General features: G+C 36.2%; 2 protein-coding genes and 1 pseudogene across 3 annotated transcripts in view; 1 reads left to right on the top strand and 2 right to left on the bottom strand.

The window, feature by feature from the left end:
• CTNNA3 (catenin alpha 3) overlaps nt 1-26,471 on the top strand; it is a 1,573,756-nt gene that overhangs the window by 536,377 nt on the left and 1,010,908 nt on the right. The gene's annotated exons all lie outside the window — the stretch shown is intronic.
• Nucleotides 1-26,471, bottom strand: part of LRRTM3 (leucine rich repeat transmembrane neuronal 3) — a 219,837-nt gene that overhangs the window by 160,806 nt on the left and 32,560 nt on the right. The window lies entirely within an intron of this gene.
• LOC132542095 (uncharacterized) overlaps nt 1-26,471 on the bottom strand; it is an 87,605-nt pseudogene that overhangs the window by 40,624 nt on the left and 20,510 nt on the right.

Here is a 26,471-nt window from a genome sequence, read left to right as displayed (position 1 = left end):
CAACCATAAAAGAAAATTACAGACCAATATCTCTGATGAATATAGATGCTAAAATATTGAACAAAATTCTAGCTAACTGGATACAGCAGTATATTAAAAAGATTGTTCATCATGACCAAGTGGGGCTTATCCCAGGGATGCAAGGTTGGTTTAATATACGTAACTCAATCAACATGATCCACCACATCAATAAAAGCAAGACCAAAAACCACATGGTCATATCAATAGATGCAGAGAAAGCCTTTGGCAAAATCCAACATCCCTTTATGATCAAAAACACTACATAAAGTGGAAATATATGGAAAATTACTGAAGATAGTGGAGTCTATATATAGCAAACCTACAGCCAACATCTTATGCAATAGTGAAAAACTGGAAGCATTTCCCCTCAGATCACGTACTAGACAGGGCTGCTTACTATCACCATTATTATTCAACATAGTGTTGGAAGTTCTTGCCATATCAATTAGGCAGGAGCAAGGAACTAAAGGGATACAGATTGGAAGAGAAGAAGTCTGTATCTCCCTATTTGCAGATGACACGATGGTATTCATAGAAAAACCCAAGGAATCCAGCAACCAGCTTACAGAAATCATCAGGCCAAACAGTAAAGTGTCAGGCTACAAAATTAACAGAAAAGTCAGTGGCATTCCTCTACGCAGACACTAAGTTGGAAGAAAATGAAATCCAGAAATCAATTCCTTTTACTGTAACAACAACAACAAAAAATAAAATACCTAGGAATAAACCTAACCAAAGAAGTGAAAGACTTGTATACAGAAAATTATGAGTCACTGCTCAAGGAAATTGAAAAAGACACAAAGAAGTGGAAAGATATTCCATGTTCATGGGTTGGGAGAATTAACATCATCAAAATGAATATACTATCCAGAGCCATATATTTATTTAATATTATACCCATCAAGATCCCAACCACAGTTTTTAGGAGAATAGAACAAATGCTACAAATGTTTATCTGGAACCAGAAAAGACCTAGAATTGCCAAAACAGTCTTGAGAAGAAAGAACAGAACTGGAGGCATCATACTCCCAGATGTCAAATTGTACTATACGGCCATTGTCATCAAAACTGCTTGATACTGGAACATGAAAAGACACACTGACCAGTGGAATAGAATTGAAAGCCTAGAAGTAAGCCCCACACCTATAGACATCTAATCTTTGACAAAGGTGCCCAGACTATTAAATGAGGAAAGCAGAGTCTCTTCACCAAATAGTGTTGGAAAAAATCAGTTGAAACATGCAGAAGAATGAAACTGAACCACTATATTTCACCAAATACAAAAGTAAATTCCAAGTGAATGAAGGACTTGGATGTTAGACCGGAAACTATCAGGTAGTTAGAGGAAAATATTGGCAGAACTCTTTTCCACATAAATTTTAAAGACATCTTCAATGAAACAAATTCAGTTACAAAGAACACTAAGGTAATTATATACCTATGGGACTACATCAAATTGAAAAGCTTCTGCACAGCAAAAGAAACCACTACCCAAAGCAAGAGACCCCTCACAGAATGGAAGAAGATATTTACATGCCATACATCATCCAAGAGGCTAATAATCAAAATATATAAAGAGCTTGCCAAACTCAACAACAAGACAACAAATAACCCCATCCAAAAATGGGGAGAGGACAAGGACAGAATATTCACCACAGAAGAGAAACACATGAAAAAATCCTTCAAGTCTTTGTCAGAGAAATGCAAATAAAAACAACAGTGAGATACCACTTCACTCCTGTGAGAATGTCATACATCAGAAAAAGTAACAGTAACAAATGCTGGAGAGATTGTGGGGTCAAAGGAAGCCTCCTGCACTGCTGGTGGGAATGTAAATTGCTCCATCCTCTGTGGAGAACAGTTTGGAGAACTGTCAGAATGCTAGAAATGGACTGACCCTATGATCCTGCAATTCCTCTCCTGGGGATATAGCCTAAGGAACTCAACACTCCCATCCAAAAAGATCTGTGTACACATATGTTCTTAGCAGCACAATTTGTAGTAGCCAAAACCTGGAAACAACCCAGGTGTACAACAACAGATGGGTGGTTGATCAAGTTGTAGTATATATATACAATGGAATACTACTCAGCTATTAAAAATGGTGACTTCACCATTTTCAGCCGATCTTGGATGGAACTTAAAAAAATCATGGTAAGTGAAATAAGTCAGAAACAGAAGGATGAATATGGGATGATCTCACTCTCAGGCAGAAGTTGAAAAACAAGATGAGAAGAGAAAACACAGGTAGAACCTGAACTGGAATTGGTGTATTACACCAAATTAAAAGACTCTGGGGTATATGAGGTGGAGAATACAGGTCCAAAAAGGATGACAGAGGACCTATTGGGGGCTGTATTATTATTTGGAAAACTGGGAAATGTTATGCATGTACAAACTATTGTATTTACTATCTACTGTAAAACATTAATTCCCCAATAAAGAAATTTAAAAAAAGAGGGTGACATTTATGTCAAGAGACCTTTTGGAATATCTCCAGGACCTCAGGGACCTTAACTATATAAGTTTTCTCTTCATTTTAACTTCACTTTTGCACTATTTCTATCTCATCACTAATAAAAAAAAATGTTTGGAACTTGAAAAAAAAGAAAAGCGATCAAGATTAGTGCTAGAATGTTGATAGTCAATAGCATAAAATGTACTCAAAGTCTTGTATGACACCAAATGCACTGTTACAAAAATAAGACAAAAGGAGATTGAAGAGTTTGAGAGGATAAGTCTGAAAACTAGCAGTCAATAGAAGTGTTTAAAAGATAATTTTAGGGAGTCAGGTGGTTGTGCAGTGGGTTAAGTGCAGGTGGCGCAAATCGCCAAGGACTGGAGGAAGGATGCTGGTTGGAGCCCCTGGCTCCCCACCTGCAGGGGAGTTGCTTCACAAGTGGTGAAGCAGGTCAGTGTCTATTTTTCCCCCTCTCTGTCTTCCCCATCTCTCTCCATTTCTCTCTGTCCTATCAAGGAATGATGACAGCAATAATAACTACAACAATAAAAAGAACAAGGGCAACAAAAGGGAATTAAAATAAGATTATCTTATTTCCTTAAAATGAGGATATTGTCTTTGTTATATAATAATCAGAACTTATAAAAACAAAAGTATTTGATATTATTCTGGCAATTACATACAGAAGATACTAGACAGTATTTTGTACATGATGCAATTTATCATGCTTAAAAAGCACTGATCACTGACAAATGTTACTAATGATAAATAAAATTTTTGTTTTCAGCTGGTCTTTGAAATTTGTTAGGGGGACTTAAAATGTGCACATAATCTTATCAAACAATTTAAACATTATAAAAATGGAGTTTATCATAAAATAATTGTCATGTATTTAATTTTAATATAATATTCTGAGGTGCCTTTCTGGCAAAAATCAGACGTCCCTTTTAAAAGAACTAATATCATGATAGCGAAATAGCTTTTACATGGATAGTCCACTGTTTTGCCACATGCACAAGCCAGATTTGAGCCCAGCCCCATGACACTGAAGGGAGTTTTGGTACTAAGGTCTGTCTCTCTCTCTCACTCTCCTTCTCTATCTCTCTCTGTCTCTGTTCTAAGAAAAAAAAAGTAGTATCTTAGAAGAGAAAACTACTTTCTAGAGGTTGGTGCATGGAAATCTATGTCTTAAGTAATATGCAGACCATTAAATACATAACAGTTTTTCTCAAATTATTATAAAGTACAAAGGTTTATGAATTTTAGTATTATAGCATTTTAAATGTACTGAATATTTGAAAAAGCTGGGAAAACACCAACATGTACAAATACAAATTCCTTTTTTGTAAAAATATCTATTCCTCAAAAAACAATATTTTAGAGTCTTTTATAGGTTATTTTGTTATTCTTGTGCCACTAAGTATTTGTATCACCAAAATATGCAATGCATGGCATTTGAATACTCAAAAAAACACTGAATGTTACCCCCGGCTCCCCACCTGCAGGGGAGTCCCTTCACAGGTGGTGAAGCAGGTCTGCAGGTGTCTATCTTTCTCTCCCCCTCTCTGTTTTCCTCTACTCTCTCCATTTCTCTCTGTCCTGTCCAGCAACAACAACAACAACAACAACAACAATAACTACAACAAGAAAACAACAAAGGCACAAAAGGGAATAAATAAATAAATAAAATATTAAAAAATATTTTTTGAAAACAGTAAATGTTAATGGGCGTAAAGAACTACTTACTTAATTAGAATGATTGCTATGGATGTCGGAAGCAGTGGGACACAATGGCTCTGATTTCTAATTTTGTTTATTTATTTATGTATTTTTACCATGAAAGTCAACCTGATTTGGTTCATGTAAAGATTCAGTTGAGTAACAGGGAATCTGATAGTAGCTCCATAGTTTTTACTCACAGCTTGATAAAATCTCAGAAAATGAAGACTTTGCTAACCCATCACATAGTGACACAAAGTCATGTCATTTATTTTATCCAATGTTTATCAAGGTGTTTTTATTTGTATAATACACACTTTGTGTGTGTATGAACCAAGATATTGGATAAATTAATTTTAAATTCAGTTTGACAAATACAATTAAAAGGTGACTAATAGGGCTGGGGAGATAGCATAATGGTTATGCAAAAAGATTTTCATGCTTGGGGATCTGAGATCCCAGGATCAATAACCAGCACCAACATTAGCCAGTGCTTGGCAGTTCTCTGGTTTCTCTATTTCTTTCACTAAAGTAAAACAAATGAAACAAAAATGTTGTGAAAATATGAGTAATAACATTTTATATCAATACTATTATTAACATTAATAATATTAATCCATAATCTAGTTTTTCTTTCTTTGTTTTTTTAATATTTATTTATTTCCTTTTGTTGCCCTTGTTTTATTGTTGTAGTTATTATTGATGTCGTCGTTGTTGGATAGGACAGGGAGAAATGGAGAGAGGAGGGGAAGACAGAGATGAGAAGAGAAAGGTAGACACCTGCAGACCTGCTTCACCGCTTGTGAAGCGACTCCCCTGCAAGTGGGGAGCCGGGGGCTTGAACCGGGATCCTTATGCCGGTCCTTGTGCTTCGCGCCACGTGCGTTTAACCTGCTGTGCTACCGCCCGACTCCCTCTTTTTCTCTTTCTTTGTTGCTTTTTTTCTTTCTTCCTTTTTCTTTTTTTTTTTTTTTTCCTTTAAGCCAGAGCACAGTTCATCTCTGGTTTACTATGGTGCTGGGGATTGAACCTTGAACATCAAAGCCTCAGGCATAGAAATATCTTTTGCATAATCATCATGCTATCTTCTCATCCCCACAGTCTATTTTTAATCTTTGTATTTTTTCTTTCTGAAAATTGTATGAAGGGAAAATCTTACTTCCCTCTGGAGATCATCTAAATTGTTCATGCCATTGCTCTCCTGAGCAATCAATTCTGCTGCTCTTGACATTGAGCCAGGTGTTGATTGGCAGAATATACCCCTCTGCATTTATTTTTCATTTTTAGCATTTTCCATAAGAAATGATGTGTTAAAATCACAAACATATATTACTGCAGTATGGAAAAAAACAGAAATGTAACTCTCAGGAAATCACAGTTAATAAAAGCAGTCCTATTGCAATCTATAATATAACCTTCACCAGGTGAATTTCCTGTTCCTTTCCTCATTTCCTTTATCTGTAGTGTCCTGGGCACCTAGACAGAATTCAACAGAGTCTAAACACAGACACATTATGTAGGGCTGCCCCTGCTCCAGATACAGAAGGTGGCTTTACTGGCATAATGCACCGGAATCTATGCCAGCTTCACATTCTTGCCAGATACTGAGATGAGAAACATGGAAGGGAGGCTAGGAATGAAATGACATCTGAAGCAGCCAAAGCTTCCATTTGTCTTTCTATGGATGGGCTAACCTGTAGACACTGCAGTGTTTTTAAAGATGAAACATATTTTTCTCATTAACTTCTTCATTCCTGCTGACTTTGTGAAGTCAATACTGTGTATTGTAATTGATTTATGAAATGAAAAACCCGGGCCTGCCCAGTGAGCTCGGCAGCCTCTCTTCTCAGCACCATGCCCTTCTGCTCATTAGTGCTCTTCCTTTAGTGCTGCCTGAGCCAAGGGCTCTGTCAGAGCTGGAAGGCTCAAACCTTCTGCAGACAGACTGTTTAAGATGTAACTTGCATTGTCTCCCTGGGGTCTTGTATTTTCTCCCTGTCTCTCTTACTTAGGTCAGCTGAAGGACTTCAGTTTCTATGGTAGTCCAAATGTCCTCATAATACCTTGTTGCAAAGGCAAATCTCCATTTATACCCGTCTTTTGACATTTCAGTCTATTTCCTACTTTTTTCCCCCTCTCACCTGTTTCTCTTTAACCTGTCTACTTAACTTGCCTTTTGCCATCAGGCCTTGTCTCCTCATTGTTCTCTTTATTTTCATATTTTGTGACCTCTCATAAAGTAAACTAATTTTCTTTTTGCTATTTTAATTTTTGTCTGATTATAATTTTTTATAAAATTATTACATTTTAGTAATTTTTAAAAAGTTTTTATTTATTTATTTCCCTTTGTTGCCCTAGTTGTTTTTTATTGTTGTAGTTATTATTGTTGTCGTCGTTGTTGCATAGGCCAGAGAGAAATGAAGAGAGGAGGGGAAGACAGATAGGGGGAGAGAAAGATAGATACTTACAGACCTGCTTCACCGCCTGTGAAGTGAGTCTCCTGCAGGTGGGAGCCTGGGGCTCCAACCGCGATCCTTAGCTGGTTCTTGGCACTTGGCGCCACGTGCGGTTAACCCGCTGTGCTACCGCCCGACTCTTATATTTTAGTAATTTAATATTGGTTGATAGAACTCTAAGATAATTTTCTCCTTATATATTCATTTGTAAAATTTATCAAAGTTCCTGTGTCTCCCCTGTCTCACATAACCACCAATTTTTTTTAACAAAGTCCAAGGTAGTTTGTATAACATTTACTTTTTAATTTAACTTTATTATTTTTTAAACTCTTATTTATTATTAGATAGAGACAGCCAGAAATTGGGTGGATAGGAGAAGGTAGAGAGGGAGAGATAGAGAGACACCACTCTCAAAGCTTTCCCCCTGCAGGTGGGTACTGGGGGCTTGAACCCAGGTCCTTGCTCAACCAGGTGCACCACCACCTGACCCTACTTTTTACTTCTTAAGGCACAAGTTCATACTTATTCCTGTTAACCTCTGCTATATTTTATTCCTCTTACATCTCTAAAACTTAAAGTACTAGATATAGACTAGACATTATCCTAGGTGCTTTATGTACAATTACCTTGTGAATCATATAAATAAACTATAATACCTATTTATAAGGGAAGAAACTATGATTCCAACAAGCTGAATGGCATTTTCTTCAATCTTGCATCTATTAAAGTGCAATACTGGTATTTTAAAGTAATTTTATTGATCCTAATTAAAAGTTTTTCCCCTCCCAGCACAAAAAGATGCTTCCAGTTGCCTCTGTTATACTTTAAATACATTAACTAGAAAAGTGTAGCTCTTGGCTGTCCTTAAAGGGACTCTTTCTCTATAGTACCATTATTTCATGTAACGATGTTATTGAGACTTCCAGAATGCACACACATTAAAACTTCAAGATTTGGGGCTACTCTAGTATACTGATTGATTTACTCATTTACACTGAGTTCTCATCTATTCAAGAGTATCAGTAGGGAGTCCCTTGTCTCCCCATTAAAGGTTGATGGAAGTGTTTTTATATTTTCAGTAGTCACTAAGAGCGGTCTCATAACCAGAAAAATAAACAGGTAGCTGAGCCAAATAGCCAACTTTTGGGAACTTCATGCTGATTTCATTTTTTCTTTGTCTTTTTGATGCTACTTTGGGAACAAGTAACTGGTAAAATCATACTGCAGCAGCCGAGAAACGATGCAGTGTCCTCACATCTTAAGTGGTTGAGTGCCCCTGAATTTTCCCTGTACAGATAACTACTGTATGTTGCAATTAAGTGTCATGCCAAGTCCATAAAGCATTACTTTATAGTGAGCTACTAGGTCCCATCCACCTGAAAACTTGTATAATATTGCAGTACCCGACAAGGGCAACAAAAGGGAAAATAAATAAATATAAAAAAATTTTTAAAAAGAGTCCAATGCTTAAAAAAATAATAATATTGCAGTACCATTGGACATTACTGTCACTTGAAATGTGTGATATTGTGCCAAAAATTAATTACAGATGCTAAATTAGGACAGCTCCTGACTTAGATTTCAACTATAGTAGGGAGAAAATGGAAGTTGGCCAGCAGAGCAATAGAAATATTTTCTTTATTTTTTTTAGAGAATTATTTATTTATTTATTCCCTTTTGTTGCCCTTGTTGTTTTATTGTTGTAGTTATTATTGTTGTCGTTAGATAGCACAGAGAGAAATGGGGAGAGCAGGGGAAGACAGAGAGGGGGAGAGAAAGACACCTGCAGACCTGCTTCACTGTTTGTGAAGCAACCTCCCCCTCCCCCCTGCAGGTGGGGAGCCAGGTGCTGAAACTGGGATCCTTATGCTGGTCCTTGTGCTTTGCACCACCTGTGCTTAACCCACTGCACTACTGCCTGCCTGACTGCTGAGATATTTTCTAAGTAAAGAGGAGAAAAAAAATTAGGTCAAGCTACCAAAGGAGACAAATGAAAGTAAGGGAATAAAAAAAAACATACAACCAGTGGCAATTTGAATGGATGCAAAGCCTAGGAAAAGACCAGAGAATGCAAGAGTAGATTGAGGTTTTAAAGCAGAAAATCTAACCAGAACAATACTAGCAGTTTAAATGCAGATAGAAGTAGGAATGAAGGGGTAGTGTGATTATTTCTACAATTTACTAGAGACAGTATTATTGATTTATGATGCAATGCCTAGAATAACTGCTAATGTTTGGAATACGAACATCTGAGAGAAGAACTCTGGTGGATTAGGAGGCATAGAGAACATGTAAAATTACGGAATATGAAACTATCTTGAACATTCTTGAACTTGAAGGCTGTTTTCTATAATGAACTGTGGGTAGATTGACTATCCCCGTTTGGGAGTAGAGTCAAAGAGGGCTAGGCTAGTTGTTTCAATTTGTACTGAAAGCTGAGGTGGCAAAAATTTATTTCAATGTAACTGTGGGCTTGTGAGATTCTCATTAACTCTAGGGCCATCTGTTTTCTTGCAATTCATTTGGCTAATTTAGTCACAGGTGGGTGGGAAGTCTCCATAGTTTTGGTTCCCATTCAATTCGAATTTCTGCTTGGGAAATGGAAAAGGCCGGTAACAGCTGTGACAATATCAGGGCTCTCTTTCCTCTGTGTAAGCCAGAAGGTGGCTTCCCCATGTCTTTTGCTACTAACAGAGCAGGCAGATAGTAAGCATTTCTCTCGCATGGTGTTTGGCTTCCTAATACCTTTGTCTTTTCTGCTTTATGGTATAACTAGATTAGGAAATAGACTAGAAACCCAGTGGTCTCTAAGTCAAATTGACTTCATTGCTGGAGGAAGAAAGACTGGTTACTGATCCGCTTTGGATCGCTTTGGATGGGTAAAACCTCATGATCTTTATCTATAATTGGTGTCTGATTCCCTATTTCAGAGACAAAGTATCAACAGCGTTGTTTATTTATTAGGAGATACATTTGGTTTCTTAGAAATTACCAAAGACATTCCAGGCCTCTCATACATTTAGTAGAAATTTCTGTTTCCCCCCACACATACAATTTTTTTTTTTATTGAAAAAGTGTTATTTTGAAAGCTTGTTGCCACAGAGGTCTCCTTTCACAACGGAATAATACTAAGCTATAAAGAATATCTCTCGTCTATTGAGTGCAGAAGAATAAAAGCCTATAGTTAGCTACATGCTATGCCATAAAAATTCAGGAAAGAAGAGCAAAACAATGCAAAAACAAACCAGACCAGGTGTTTTTTGTTTGTTTTTGTTGAATTTTTATTTGATTGTTTGCCATGAGCATTACCGCTTGGGCTCTAGTGCACCACAGTTTCACTGCCCCAGGTGAAATATTTTCATTTCAATAACCATATGATAAATGCGTATTTGCTTTTTTTGAAAACTACCACTGTTAGATGAAACAAAACACGAGTATGTTGTTTTTTTTTTAATCATAGTCCTGTGATACCGTGTAGATTTTGGCAACATATCTTCAAGATGTTAGTCAGAAACTCATTTGGAGTGAAATAAATAATGAGAACAAGGCACTCAATCTGAATGAATAGAAAATAAATGTGTCTGTCTAATAGGAAACTATTGAAAAATGATAGTAAGTTTGGCAAGGAGCTGGGTTAAAGCCTCTGGCCCCTACCTGCAGGGGAGAAGTTTCGTGAGTGGTAAAGCAATGCTTCAGGTCTCTCTCGCTCTTATCCCATCACAATTTCTCTCTGTCCTATCAAATAAAAGGAAAAAAAAAAAAAGGAAAAATGGTTACTGAGAATTGAGCAAGGCCCCTGGGAACACCATAATTGTGGTGTCAATAAAAAAATTATAAATAAATTTGGTCCAAATTAAAAAAATGTTAAAATATCTATTGAGCTTAGTATCTTGCATTTTCTTTTTTTTTTTTTCTTTAGAGAATTCATTGTAGAAATTTTTGCAAGGGATGATGTTGTTACAGAAATTCATACAGAGATTTTTCAACATGTTATAGAGCAGAATGCTAATGTTACTGTGGCAATATATCTAAAAAGTAATAAGGACGAGAATAAAAGTGAGGATGAGGAAAACAAAAAGCATTCCTGCTGATTCTAGAGCCTGGAGGAGATCGAACACAGACTTTTCTCTCAGTCTTAGAAGTCCTTCTGTCTTTTCCCTTTCCTAGTATTCCCTTAACTGCAGATCTCAGCTGAAATGTCTTTGTTAGTGGGACGTCTTCGTTGATCCTATACAGGAGTACCTCCAATCCAATGTATATGCTTTCCTACACTACATTATCTGCCTTGCTGCATCATAATTATTTATACTTATTTAATTATTTGTAATGATCTTTAAAGTCTTCCCCACCAAATGCCAAACCTTACCAGGAAGATGGTTCTTGTTTGTTTTATTTATGACAACACTCAACACTTAACATCCAACACGTTTTATGGAATAGTTGATCGATTCCTGGACACTACTTATTTGTTCAATATTTTAGGGAAATTAAAGGGATAACCTGATGTGAAAGCATCAGGTATCATTGAGGTTTTTAACTTCAGTAACACAGTAAGTGGTTATTAGTTCACTATTATACATTACAATAAATGAATTATATAAATTATATGTATTTTCTCCTATTAACATAAAAAATGGACAGACTAATGAAGTAAAAATTCATGTTGTTACTTGATGAAGCAGAAAGATAAGATTAATGAAAGGAGGAAACACCAGCATATATAGGGAGACTGAGAATTAGCAGAACAACTATTTTACAGATGGGTAACGTGAATGGTAGGTGAAGAAACAGACAAGCTTGTGGGTTGCCTGATACAAGGCTACTAGTAATATTAAAAGCTTACACACAAAAATTAACCCAAGAACTCTGTACTTGATAGTCATAAATGCAGGAAACTGGAGAATCCAAGACAACTGACTAAATAAAAATCTTTCTACTGGGGCCGGGTGGTGGAGCACATGGTTGAGCACACATGTTACAATGTCCAAGGACCCTGGTTCGAGCCCCCTAGTCCCCACCTGCAGGGGGAAAGCTTCATGAGTAGTGAAGCAGGACTTCAGGCCCCTATCTCTCTCTCCCCTCTCCATTTCTGACTATCTCTATCCGATAAATAAATGAAGATAATAAAAGAATTTTAAAAAATCTTTCTACCTTCTTTCCTTTCTCTCCTTCCTCCTTCCTTCTATCTTCCTTTGGTCCTCCTTCCTTCCTTCCTCTGTCCTCCCTTCCTTGACACTGAGGTTTATAACTGATGATCTAAAACTGCATGATTTTTCATTTTTGTTTTTAATTTATTTTTCTTTTTAAAATATTTATTTATTCCCTTTTGTTGCCCTTGTTGTTTTATTGTTGTAGTTATTATTGATGTGGTTGTTGTTGGATAGGACAGAGAGAAATGGAGAGAGGAGGGGAAGACAGAAAGGGGGAGAGAAAGATAGACACCTGAAGACCTGCTTCACCACTTGCGAAGCGACCCCCCTGCAGTTGCTGAGCCAGGGACTCGAACTGGGATCCTGAAGCTGGTCCTTGTGCTTTGTGCCACCTGTGCTTAACCCGCTGCGCTACTGCCCGACTCCCTCATTTTTTTTTTTTTTGATGGACAGTGAGAAGCAGAGAGGAAGACAGAGGAAGAAAAAAAGACATCACAGCACTACAGCTTCTTTGAACAGATACATGTGATTACTGAAGGCTTGAACCTAGGTCCTCATGCATGGAAGAGTGTTTACTCTGACAGGTGAACCATCTCCCAACCACTTCCACCTTTTCATTTGCCCCGGTAGCTGAAGACTCAGACATCATTATGAATGTAAATGGCTTTTCAAATTACAGCAAAGTCAAGCACATCCTAATCTACAGTATGTAGCCATCTACATTAGTAATTTCAGAGGAAATCAGTGTACATGTTGTTCATACTCCTCTCTGACACCACTTATTACTACTAATTATGTGTGGGTGTCTCTATTAGAATAGGTGTTCTGGTAAGACCTGTGCTTTGCAAGTGTTCTTTCTTAGCATAAAAATCAGCTCTTGGGGCTGTTGTCAATTACAAAATCATATAAGGATTCACTTAAAGCAGGTTTCTCTAAAAGACAGAACATTGATTTTCAGTTGTACTAGAAGTTATCATTTTGATCAGATAGAAAATGGAGCCTAAAATTGCATATTATTCATCTCTTTAAAGATTTTAGACACATTCTTGGTTCAGAACTGACCTAAAGTAAAACAAAGAAAGAAACAGGAAATATAAAGAATTTTTGAAGTTCATTGTGAAAGGAAATAGTCAATTAAGTATTGGAGAATATTCTTTCTAACAGACACACCCAAGAAAGCAGGTGAATAGTTGATAAGAATGTGAAGAGATACTCAGTGCCATGCCATTGATCCTCAAGAAAATTCATACTAAAATCATAGTGGGATACCATTCTGTATCCAGTAGAATGATTAAATAAAAACAACTGATAAATTAAGTGCTATAGATGGTGTGAACCAACAAAACTCATGAATGAATGCAAAGGGTACAATCATGCTGGAAAAACTTAGGCCCATCTTTTAAAAGTAGTATGTGTCTGCTTTGTGAATCAATTTTTTCTCCTTTCTTTCTTTCCTTTTTTTTTAATTGCAACTAGGATTGTCACTCCTGGTGGTCTTCTTCCTCTCTCTCCCCCCTCCCTCCCCCTTCTTCCTTTCCTTCCTTCCTTCTCCCCTCCCTCCCTTTGTCCCTCCCTCCCTTCTTTCCTTCCTTCCTCCTTCCTTCCTTCCTTCCTTCCTTCCTTCCTTCCTTCCTTCCTTCCTTCCTTCCTTCCTTCCTTCCTTCATTCCTTTTATTCATTTTTTTTAAATTACCAGAGCACTGCTTAGCTCTGGTTTATGGTGGTATGGGGGTGGGGGGTGGGGGGCACAGAGATTGAACCTGGGACTTCAGAGCCAGAGGCATGAGAGTCTCTTTGCATAACTATTATGCTGTCTACCCCCACTCAATTCTTCTCTGTTATAGGAAAGTTACTATGAATTTGTCTAAAGTCTACCTTCCCACCTCCATGCCAGGAAACCACTGATCTGCCTCTTTAATCACCTAGTTTACAAGTATACATATTATTAAAGAAATTTTGAAGAACACATATAAATTTTTATTATTTTTATTTGTTGGATAGAGACAGTCAGAAATTGAAAGGGTCAGGGGAGATAGGGAGAGAGATAGAGACACCTGCAGCCCTGCTTTACTATTTGGAAAGCTTTCCCCCTGCAGGTGGGGACCTGAGGCCCGAACCCCATTCCTTGTAGATTGTAACATGCGTGTTCAGCCAGGTGTGCCACCCAGCCCCAACATACAATTTTTTCAAACTGCTTATGTTATTTTATTTTGCAACCAGGGTCTTTGTTGGGGCTTAGTATAACTCTCCTGCTCCTAGTTGTCTTTTTTTTAAAATTTATTTTCCTTATAGAAACAGAAAAAACAAAGGGACAAATGTGGGGAGAAAAGAGAAGAGAGAGAGAGAGAGACACCTGCAGCATTGCTCCAATATTTGCGAAACTGTCCTTCTGCAAGTGGGTATCAGGCACTTGAACTCTGGTCCCCGTACACAATCATGTGTATTCTACCAGGTGTGCCACTAACTTCATTGTATATGTAGAAATAGTTTGTTACCAAAAAAAAAAAGTTTAGTTACTATAAAAGTGATTTTGTAAAAGAAATCACACTTTGGTTTTTGCTTTAATTCAGACAGTTTTTTTTTTTTTTATCTCTGTTGAAACAAAGGTGTATCACCTATTACAAGAAATAGGATCAAAAAGACTGCTCACCTGGCGGGTAGCTTACCCTGTGTATGCCCAGTGTTTGAGTCTTGGCACCACATGGAAAGTGCTCTATCACTGGAGGAAGCTCCTGTTCTGTGATGTCTCTTCCCCGTTTCTCTATTTCTGCCTTTCTAGCTGCTTAGAGAGCAACCCCGACTGGTGAAATTGTACATGTGTGAATTCCCACTCCTTGGTGAATGAATAAATACAGCAATTAATTAAGTGTGAGCATCAATTCAAAAAATTCATGTGGAAAAGACTGAAAAATTAAGTAACATGGGGTTTTCTGAAAATCATCATTTTTTCCATTAAAACCCAGTCCCTATTATCCTATTTATTTGCAGATTAAATGTTATGACATTTGCTATGAGTTTAAAATTATTGTTGATAGTTGATGAGAAGAATATAAACTTTAAAATTAAAAAAATGATAGCTCATTCTCAAACTTCAAAGTTTAGTTTACATTCTTAAATGTCATGCTACATTATTTCTTTCCATTTATTCAAAACTCTACTGACTTAACTTTTAATAACACTTCTGAAAAGTTATTTTTTTTCTATATTTTTCTAATCTTTGCTGTGATTCATATAATTAAAGGAGTCCCAATCTAATAAATCTTCATTTTTTTTCTTTTTTCATGAAGATCATGGGAAGAGTGACAGGGAGATATTTTACCCATGCTTGGGAGCACCAGAGACAGCACCAAAGAGAGCTCCATGGATGAAGGAGTGGTGCTGTGATCTCTCTCACTTGATAAAATAAAACAAGAAAGTATTAGTCCCAGAATAGCCAAACAATGGATTGTATGGCATAGGCAACATTACAGCGTTGAAAGGGGGAACATGTCAGGTACATATTAACCAACTACTCAGAGAAATGCCTATAATTTACATTAAAAAAGAGAGACAGAAAAATAAATACTGCAAACTTGGCATAATTAATAGATACAGCCTATTTGATTTTGTTAACCATTCTCGCTTGAACATGGAGTCTTCCCGAGAACTTATATTTATTGTCTTGGGAAGATGAAAGAATACCAAGAGAAAACAACAATTGTACAGAGAATGGAACTCTGTATTTGACGTCTATATTCTGAATACCCTTTCAGGTAGAATTAAATATTTGGGCAATTCTCCATAAATTGTTGAAATACTTCTACTTGGTGCAAAGAAAAATACAGACTTTAGCTTTTTAGATATTACTTGATATGGTGTAAAAATAGTGTCAGTAGACACAAAATTTCTGGCTATTTACTGGAATTTCAGAGTATAACCATCATTAAATTCTTATTACTCTGCATTATAAAATATATTCTTGGCAATATTAGCATTTTATGTTTTAAAAAGTAGTTCCTAATAGTGGGGCCAGGTGGCAGCATACCTGGTTAAGTGCACATATTACCATGTACAAGGAACAAGGTCCCAGTCTCCAGTGCTGCAGGTGTCTCTCTCTCTCTCTTATTCCTCCCCACTCTTCCTCTCTCCCTTTGTAGCTATCCCTCTCAATGCCTCTCTGCAAAAAAGTAAATAGTAGGCAACAATAGTAACAGTAACCCTATTAGAAATTGTTTTTTTCAAGGAAATTGAACTGTTGTAAGATGCAAGGAAGAAAAATTGATTTCTAACCAGATTATTTCACTGAGCTCATAGACAATGCCAATTGAATATCTTAGAATAAAATAATAACTGTTAAATAATTATTACATATAGAGAAGAAGCTGATTTATGTATTCAGGAAAGTGTGTATTCCTTCTGGAATATGAGGCCAAAATATAAATTTCAAAAATGTGACAAAATTCTATAAAGACATTCTTATGACTTTCTTTACTTATAACTAATAGTCTGTTAACTTTTTAAAAACATTTTTATTATTTATTCCCTTTTGTTGTCCTTGTTGTTTTATTGTTGTAGTTATTATTGATGTGGTTGTTGTTGGATAGGACAGAGAGAAATGGAGAGAGGAGGGGAAGACAGAGAGGAGGAGAGAAAGACAGACACCTACAGACCTGCTTCACCGATTGTAAAGCGATTCCTCTGCAAGTGGGGAGCCAGGGGCTCGAACCAGGATCCTTGGGCCGGTCCTTGTGCTTTGCACCAACTGCACTTAACCCACTGTGCTACCACCCGACTCCTGTCTGTGAACTTTTGTGGATAAGTGAACCTGATACTACATTCAGCCCTGCTGTAGCTCAGGGCTTCTAAACTTCATACAATTCTGAATATCTGTCTTATGTTTAAAAATGTGATTGCCTGTGAGAAAAAAAACAGTGACTTATTAATGACTATAATGATTGGGAGTTATGAGAGGTCTGCAACTATGTTCAGAACTAACATCAGTTCTAATTTCAAAGTACTTTTCAAAGTACTTTATAGAAAATAACTTTGAGAGAGTTCACTGTTATTACTATCATAATTTGTAGGAACCCTGATATGCAAAACATTTTATGTGATTTTGATAAAATAATTCTGATAGAGGAGTTAATGTAGTAGCCTTATTATTATGCATGGCACTGAAATATTATTTATTTCCAGTGACAAAAAATGTTCTGAATGTTGTTAGAGGTATTTTTGCCTTGAAATGTAAAATAGCTCATGTAAATAAAAGTAAAAATTGTCACTAAACATACAAAATATTTTCAGTCTCATCACACTCAGATTTGAATTTTCAATCTCATCACATTCAAATTTGAATTATGAGAGTCGGGCAATAGTGCAGTGGGTTAAGCGCATGTGGCACAAAGTTCAAGGATAGGTGTAAGAATCCAGGTTGGAGCCCCCGCCTCCCCATCTGTAGGAAGTTCGTTTCACAGGTGGTGAAGCAGGTCTGCAGGTGTCTGTCTTTCTCTCCCCCTCTCTGTCTTCCCCTCCTCTCTCCATTTCTTTCTGTCCTATCCAACAATGATGACATAAATAACTTCTTCTTCTTCTAGCGTTTGCCACATCAATAACTACAACAGTAAAACAACAAGGGCAGCAAGAGGGAATAAATAAATATTTAAAAAATATTAAAAAATTTGAATTATATCAGTTTTGAAATATCAACTGTGATTACATTCCAAATGTGATGACATAAGTACTTTAATTAATACTGGAGATAATCCTATACAAATTATAAGGAAAACAATGTGTAACAGTGGATTAAAATGCCATATATATAAATATATATATTTGATATATCAATGTTATATAATGAAGTATCCTTAGAGTAACGTCAGATATAATCACAGCTTTATGATAGGGTAGTGAAGTAATTCATTCTGGTAGTGCATTGTTTTGTCATTCTTATGCATGACTCCAGTTTGAGCCTTGGCCCCACACATAGAAGGAAGCTACAGTGCTGTGATCTCTTTCACTCTGTCTCTCTGTCTCTTCTATCTCTATATAAAATATGATAGATAAGATAAGACAGTATTATGGACAAGTGACTTTCTCCAGTACTATAATCATTCATATATACATTAAGTCATAATAATTTAATTACTGCACATTCATTTTCTATTAAACATATGCTTTTGAAACATCGATAATAACATGAGAAATTCTGACAAAATAATAAGTTAAAGCCGAGTCATAATATCTAAATGCTACCTACCACACCCTCATCTCTCTTTCTCTATATCTCTCTTTCCTCTCTCAATCTCTCTCTTCCTCTATCCAAAAATAAATAAACATTAAACATGTTATTTAAGTACAAAAATATAAATGTGTATCTTCTGTACTCTGTGAAATACTACCCTGCAATTGAAAAAAAAAGATGGTATTGTGTCCTTTGGAACAAAATGAGTGAGACTGGAGGTGATAATGCTCAGCAAAATAAAAACGAAAGACAATTGCTGATGGTTTCATTCCCACATGGAATCTAGAGCACTGAAATAACTGAGATGAGAAAGGAAAACAAAACAAACAAACAAAAACCAGAAATAAATAAACTGTCTCTCAGGCTCTGTGAAAACTATGGTTGTCATCCTTGGGAGTATGGGGGCAAAGAACTTTGATGTTGGGTGAAGTGTGGAACTATAGTCTACCATCTTACAATCCTGTCAATCACTAGTAATTATGAGTCTAAATAGTGGCAAAAATGTATGTACTAGAACTAATATGATGCTGCTGACTTACATTGATAGTCCAATGTGTAGCCTTTTGTTCCATTCATTCCTCTTTACATGAATATGTATTGAACACCCTTATTGTGTGAAGTACTGTTCTAAGCACTGGGGAAACACCTGGACTCACAGTCTTTTAAAACCTTTGTTTAAAGATATCTTAAGTCCCTCCATACTTTGTTTCCAAAAATATAATAAGATTTCTTTTGGTTATATTTTAATATTCATTTTCCTTTAGTCAAACTAATATATATGCATAAATATATGTGTGTACACAAATAAATATGTGTATATACACACACATACTTCTTTACTCAAATTGTTCATAAATATATATACTTTTAGATGTTTTAGTTGTTCCTTATTAGCTAGATCTTAGAATCAGATTGACTCGGTTTTATTTCACAAACAGGTAGAGAGATTTTTCAAACCATAGCAGAATCCATAGTGACACACTAATCTTATTTGATGACAATGGAGATGGTGCTGTGATCTTGAATGATTCCAATAAATCCTGTGGGCTTTATTGGCATTTTTTTTTTCAGGGAACAGATTGCATCTTTCAGCTTCAGCAGTCATGGGGCAAAGAACTGCCTTTAAATGGTAACTTGATGATCACAGTATCATACCAGTTTCCTTAGTAAAGTCTTGTTCTTTATATTAATGTTATATTCTCAGTATTTTCTTAATGCAGACTCATCTTTTCATATAAAGAGTGTAAAAATAATTCAATAGATATTTTAAAAACTATTTATCAGAGAGCAGCCTTAAATGTTTAAACACACTGAGTCATAGTGTTTGAAACACATTTAATTATTATTCAGGAGCACAGTAGTTTCCTTCCTTCAGAGAATCTATTGACTACTCAGTACTGTTGTATTGAGCTTTTGAAGGGGCAAACTCCATCATGATTAGGACTTCATATGTTCAGTCATATAGATAATATTCTCTAAGTGGGACTGTTTCTAGGTGCTACATGAGAATAGGAACAATTAAAGCTACAAGAATGACTGTATGCATTGCTGATACATAAACTAACCTTATGGCTCACATTAGAACATTCTTAGAGTCTTTATCATACAATCTTAATTTAAATGAATTGTCAGTTTTATTTTGTCTGGGAAAGTGATTTTTAATGGACTGGCTTCACAGTCATGTGCTACATATTGTGTGTGTGTGTGTGTGTGTGTGTGTGTGTGTGTGTGTGTGTGTGTGTGTGTTTGTACTTCTCAAAGGAGTTAAAAGTATTTGAGGGTGGAAAAGCAGATAATGACTGAAATCCTGCTGTGCTTATTGTGTTATTTTCTAATTTACCTAATCTGGTGGAATATTTTGATGATTTATTATAATTTGTGATGTGTATTTTAATGGAACAGTGGGTCTCATATTAGTAATACTTTATTTTTCATACTGTAATTACTAGCAAATGAAGAAATATCATGCTCATATCTTAGCTACTGCATATATATGCAGATACAAAGGTATAAAAAGTTTGCATTGTAGAGGTCAGGCAGTGGCACTTCTGGTTAAGTGTATGTGTTACAATGCACAAGGATCTGGGTTCAAACCCCTGATTCCCACCTGCAGTGGAGGAAGCTTCACAAGTGATGAAGCAGTGCTGCAGGTGTCTTTCTCCCTCTACCCTCTCAATTTCTCTCTGTCTCTATCCAATAAATAAAAAGCTTGATTATAGAAAGAGAAACACATTTTCTATCCCCTTTGTTCAGTACAAGAACTGCCAACTTCTCCTGTTGTTAATAACTACCTAATTGTAAAACACAACACCAAGTTCAGTGTTATACCTACTCTTTCTTTTTGCTCTTGGAATTTATACTTAAAAGTTATACCCGTGTGATTAGGTAACATTTTCAAATATAAAATATTCCTGTTATCCTTATTATGTTTATGTGAGTTGGAAATATGGAATAAGTTAAGGAAAATATAAGAAAAACTACAAGACATGTCTTAGAAAGACTACTAAGCGGCTTTATTTGAGGTAATGCAGAGATATGAGTATGAGCATATACTGATTTATATTCCTTTTATTTCTCCTACCAAGTTGTAAATACATGGTCAATGATCATCTTGAAATTGTTAGGATTTTATTCTTCTGTTAGTTTCTAGGGAAGAGTCACTTTTTTGGTATTGGTGGTTTTTAATAATTTAAACTTACTTTTCTCTAAAAATTAATTATAGGTCGCAGTTGATGCATAAGTATAACTGAGAAGTTTAAGAAAGATACGTTGAGGAAGTCGGGCTGTAGCACAGCAGGTTAAGCGCAGGTGGCGCAAAGCACAAGGACCGGCATAAGGATCCCGGTTCGAACCCCAGCTCCCCACCTGCAGGGGAGTCGCTTCACAGGCGGTCTGCAGGTGTCTATCTTTCTCTCCTCCTCTCTGTCTTCCCCTCTTCTCTCCATTTCTCTCTGTCCTATCCAACAGTGACAACAACAATAATAACTACAACAATAAAACAACAAGGGCAACAAAAGGGAATAAATAAATAAAATAAATATTTTTTAAAAAAAAGGGCAACAAAAGAGAATAAATAAATATTTAAAAAAAAAGAAGAAAAAAGAAAGATACGTTGAGTCTCATGGCTTGCTTTTTTATTTTTTGTATTTGAGGTATTTGCTGAGAAAAAACTTTAACAAAACCATTGTTCTGCAAAATGCAGTTTTGTGCGATATCTCTAAAGTAATAATCATATCACATTTGGTTGTTTTAAAAACAATGAAATAAAATATACGTATTTGTCATTGCACCACACAAAGAACATCAATGTATTAGTAATATGAAGGTAAAATTTTGCATATGAAAAATTGTTAGAAATAATTTTACACGTTAACCCCAAGAACAGACTCACAATACCTGAAGGAAGGTAGGAGGTAAGATGTTTATTTGATTCTGCAGACTTGGGTGGCAGCCAAAATAAGACTACGTTTACTTGAAAATTTAGTTTAATTTACTAGAATATTGTTTGAGAAGAACATTTCATTTAAATTCTGACAACAGAGTTTTATATCATTTTTACATAATTGTTTTCCTTGCTGATGCCAATTATTAAAATGGGGATGTTATTGGCTTAATTGCATGGCCATTGATTTAGTATTTCATCTACCAATACAATGAAACTATAACCATTGTCTCTACCTTACACATGAAGAAAACTAGATATAGGCATCTTAAATAAGTTGTCATAGCACAGAAGGCTTGATGAGCCACACTCCTGTAGGAAATATGAATACTAGTTCCTAATTTGAGAAGTTTACACTTTCCCTTGGTTGATGAACAGATTATTTATTTTCTTTATCTTTTCCCTAAATAATATCTTTGTGCTAGTTTTTAAAGGTATGAGAAACAATGTAGAGTGATTAATAAAGATATCTATGCTTCTACTTATTTTTCCTCAGTACTTCAGGAATCTAGTTGAAAAGTATAAAAGCATAACACTTATTCTCTAGTGTAGCATTTAAAAATATTTATTTTAAGGAGAGAGATGCAGACATAGATGATAGATGGGTAGATAGGTGATAGATTAGATATATGATACATGATAGATAGATAGATAGATAGATAGATAGATAGATAGATAGATAGATAGATAGATGACAGATATTAGATACTGGAACATTGCTTAGCTCTGGTTTATGTTGGTGCTAGGGATAGAACCTGGGGTCTCAGCAGCTCAGATATGAAAGCATTTTGCATAAACATTATGCTATATCCCCAGCCCTAGTGTAGCATTTTTATACTTCATTAATGTTTAATGAAAGTGAAGAATCTTTTTACTGATTCCAAAAACAATATGACAGTTTTCTTGTAAAATGTCTGTGAGTAAAGATCAACTACTGTATTTTGATAAAGCATATTGAGTAATAAAATCTTGAAATTGAGGTGAATTTGCTTTTTAGCCAAAAGCATATTGAGTAATAAAATCTTGAAATTGAGGTGAATTTGCTTTTTAGCCAAAATCCTGTGCAGACTTACCTTTTTTCATTTCCTCCGCCATTTGATCTCCTAACATGAGGTATATTGGGCTGTCTGAAGAGCCATGACACATATTTACACAGAAAAACATAGAACATATATTTACACAGAAAAACATAGAACATATATGTCATGACTTTTCTGACAAACCAATGTTTTTCTGAATTACCATTTAAGCCTTCCTGTGGAAAGAAACCTAAATAACATTTTTGGTGAGAAGTGTCAGTGTTAGGCTGAACCCAGTAAGCATCTCTAACACTTGAGGTGACTTGCAGCTAGCATGACTCTAGTCCTTCTGGTCCTGTTTTCTTGTCTCCTTGAACAATTTTACTGTTCACTCATTTGAATATGGAAAGCAAAAGAAGACTACAGTGTATAACATGGTTCTCAAGCTTTCAGGTACTTTGTACATCTATTTGTAAATATGTAATCAGTATATCAAGAAGATTTACTGATTACATATTTCATATTACAGATAAACAACTAAGGCCTAGATTTGTAAATGGTTTTTCAATATTGCATAGCTCAAAAATGAAAAAAATTCAAAACCATGCCTATTTCAAAGGGTTTATTCTTTCTATAATTAGAAAATTATATATAATATATAATTATAAAATATTTTTAAATTTAATAAATGTGATGTTTTTGTTATTTCTATAATATTAGTAATACCAACTGTTTCATTTTCGACATGAATTTTAAATTAGCATTAACTCATTTACAGGGCATGATGTAGTATTGGCAACTAGAACTGTGTGTTCCTACCACAATGAATACGAGCAGTAGGCTTTCCCAATAAGTGATTAAAAAGTTAAAGAGCAGATACTTATTATGGGGAGATGAGGATAGTACCTGTGTGCAATAACTGTAGTGTAATTCATTAACTTGAAGGAATTACATTATAAAGAGGTAAGCCAAAAAGAAAAGGCTGGATACCAGATGATCTCACTCAGAGACAGAATGTTTAAGAATCAAGGACATAGAGAAGAGTATAAAATGAAACGTGAGCTTTGTTTTTACCCTATTGTGCCAAAACAAAAGACTGGGGAAGGAGGGAAGGGAATGAATTGGAGAAGAAGGTTGGTGTCCTGATGGAAAAGACCCCATGTTGAGGGTGAGAATGGTTTGCAGACATCTGTCACAGGGAGAAGAGGAATGGTACCCACATGTCAGCAACTGTAACTGTAAAGCATTAATCCCCAACAAAATGTAAAATATCGTGTTTTTAATGTTCACAAATTTTAAGGCTGATGGTAGTTTTCAGACTTGCTGCAAGATATTGCTAAGAAACATTTCATAAAACAATACATATTAATATCCCAATGTTTTTATTGTTATAATTATACCAATGTAAATTAACTAATATTTTATTTTTTATTAATTTACTTTCCTCAAAAATGATTCTATAAAATTAATATGTATTCCTTAGCAAAAAGATACAAACCACAGGAGAGATGTGGTTTTGGCAGGAGAGACAGCATAGTCTTCTGCAAAAAGAGTTCAACCCCGGCACCTATCATAAGCTTGACTGATCAATGAATCAGTCAATCAATCAGTCAGTAGGCCTGGGAGGTGATGTAGTGAATAAAGCATTGGACTCTCAACCATGACGTCCTAAGTTTGATCCCTGACTGGCTTGCTCTGGAGTAATGTCCTAGTTCTCTCTCCACTTCTCTCATAAATAAATATATAAATCTTTAAAAAATATATTATCTATTTATTCATTGGATAGAGACAGCCAGAATTTGAGAGGAAAATGGAGAAGAGAAAGAGAGAGAGAGAGAGAGAGAGAGGGAGAGGGAGAGGGAGAGGGAGAGGGGGAGAGAGAGAGAGAGAGAGACCTGCAGCCCTGCTTCACCACTTGTGAGGCTTTCCCCCTGCAGGTGGAGACCAGTGGCTTGAACCCTAGCACTTGTGCATTGTAACACGTAAACTCAACCAGGTGCGCCACCACCCGGCCCCAATACATAACTCTTTAAAAACAAAAGAATCATTCCAGTTTAGCATCATTATCAGGTTTTGTATAGCTCCTTCCCATTTTCTACCCTTCAGGGACACTGTCCCATTCCTAGCCCACTATTTTCCTTTCCTAATGACACTCATAAAGTGTTTATTTTATTAAGGGAGGTTACTGGTCTACAGTACAGTCTTTAACACATAAACACAGCCTCTCATCTCACTTTTGCTGGTGTCTAAGCAACACCCCAGTGCCCTGAGATCCCTTCATCCTATCCCTTTCCCTTTTCCAGAGTCTAATTGGTGCAAGGCGACATGAAGTACAATTTTCTTCTTGTGTCCTCCTTACTGTCCTTTATTCTTAAGTTTTACCTATGAATGAGATCATTCAGTTATAGGCATCATGCTGAGTGAAACAAGCCAGAAAGAGGAAGGCCAATTCTGCATGATCTCACAAAATAATATTTTTTAAAAATTAGCTATCCATCCCAAATCCTATATCACCCAATTCCATATTTCTCCCTCAGTATTTGGTTTGATCATAAAATATCCAAATGGAAAACAGACATAATAAACTGCCCAAAGTCATTGATGATCAAGGACACGTGCATACTAACAGCAATAAGACAACACTCTACACTGGTGAGAATGCCACACATTAGAAAAGACAGAAACACCAACTGCTGGAGGGGCGGTGTGGGGAAAGGGACTCCCTTACATTGCTGATGGGAAAAGAAGGTGGTTTGACCCCTATGGACAACAGTCTGGAGGTTTAACAGGACTCTAGAAATGTAACTACCTTATGACCCAGCGATTCTTCTAGGGATTTACCCAGGAGAAACAAAAACACCTATTCAAAAAGACCTTGAGCATTTACATTCATAGCAAGCAGCACAGTTTGTAATAGTCCAGACTTGGTAGCAACCCAGATGCCCAACAACAGGTGAGTGGCTAGGAAAGTTGTGGTACAGGTGCACAATGGAGTAGTATACAGCTGTTTAAAACGATGAGGTTCTAGAGTGAGATAAACCTGAAAGAAAAAGGGAGTCAGGCGGTAGCGCAGTGGGTTAAGTGCAGGAGGCGCAAAGCGTAAGGACAGGTGTAAGAATCCCAGTTTGAACCCTGGCTCCCCACCTGTAGGGGAGTTGCTTCACAAGCGGTGAAGCAGGTCTGCAAGTGTCTCTCTTCCCCTCTCTGTCTTCCCCTCCTCTCTCCATTTCTCTCTGTCCTATCTAACAACAATGACATCTATAACAACAACAATAACTACAGCAATAAAACAACAAGGGCAACAAGAGGGAATAAATAAATAAAATAAATAAATAAAATTCTTTAAAAAAAAAAAAAAACCAACCTGACAGAAAAAGACCAGTATTGAATGATCTCACTTATAGGTGGAACTTAAGAATGAAGGACATAAGGTGAAACTTGAACTGGGGGTAGCAAATTGCACCAAAGCAAAGGACTTTGGGGAGAAGGAAAAAGACAGGATGAAAGAACACTGGGTTCCGGGTATGTCTCTGAGACAAGAAGCTGTGCCTGTGTGTTAGAGAGTACACTATAACCCGTTACGCCCCCCCCCTACAGTAAACTGAAAACATTAAAAAATAGAAATAGATGCAGAAAGAGAGAGAGAATAGCATAATACAAGAGATGATTTTCCTGGTGCAGTTGGACCTGAGTCTTGTGTATGACAAAGCAGACACCCGTTCAGGTAAGTTATGTTGCTGGACCTCCAAAAGAGCTTTTGATAATAAGAAGTATCACTCCTGGGAGGGGCATAGATATAGATCACCTTGTAGAATACATACTTTACCATGTGAGAGGCCCCCAGTTCAAGCCTCAGGCCACCTCTTAAGAGTGTCATGCTAAGGGGAACTTGCAGGAGTGGTGGAGCTGATCTTTGGTTTCTCTTCTCTGTCTTTCACTTTCTACCTGAAAGAAACAGGAGTTTTCCAGGAGTAGTGGAATTT

The sequence above is a fragment of the Erinaceus europaeus genome, chromosome 1 (genome assembly GCF_950295315.1).
Source record: "Erinaceus europaeus chromosome 1, mEriEur2.1, whole genome shotgun sequence".
NCBI classification, from domain to species: Eukaryota; Metazoa; Chordata; class Mammalia; order Eulipotyphla; family Erinaceidae; genus Erinaceus; species Erinaceus europaeus.
Note: the sequence above shows the minus strand (reverse complement) of the source record. Positions and strands in the feature narration are given on the sequence as shown.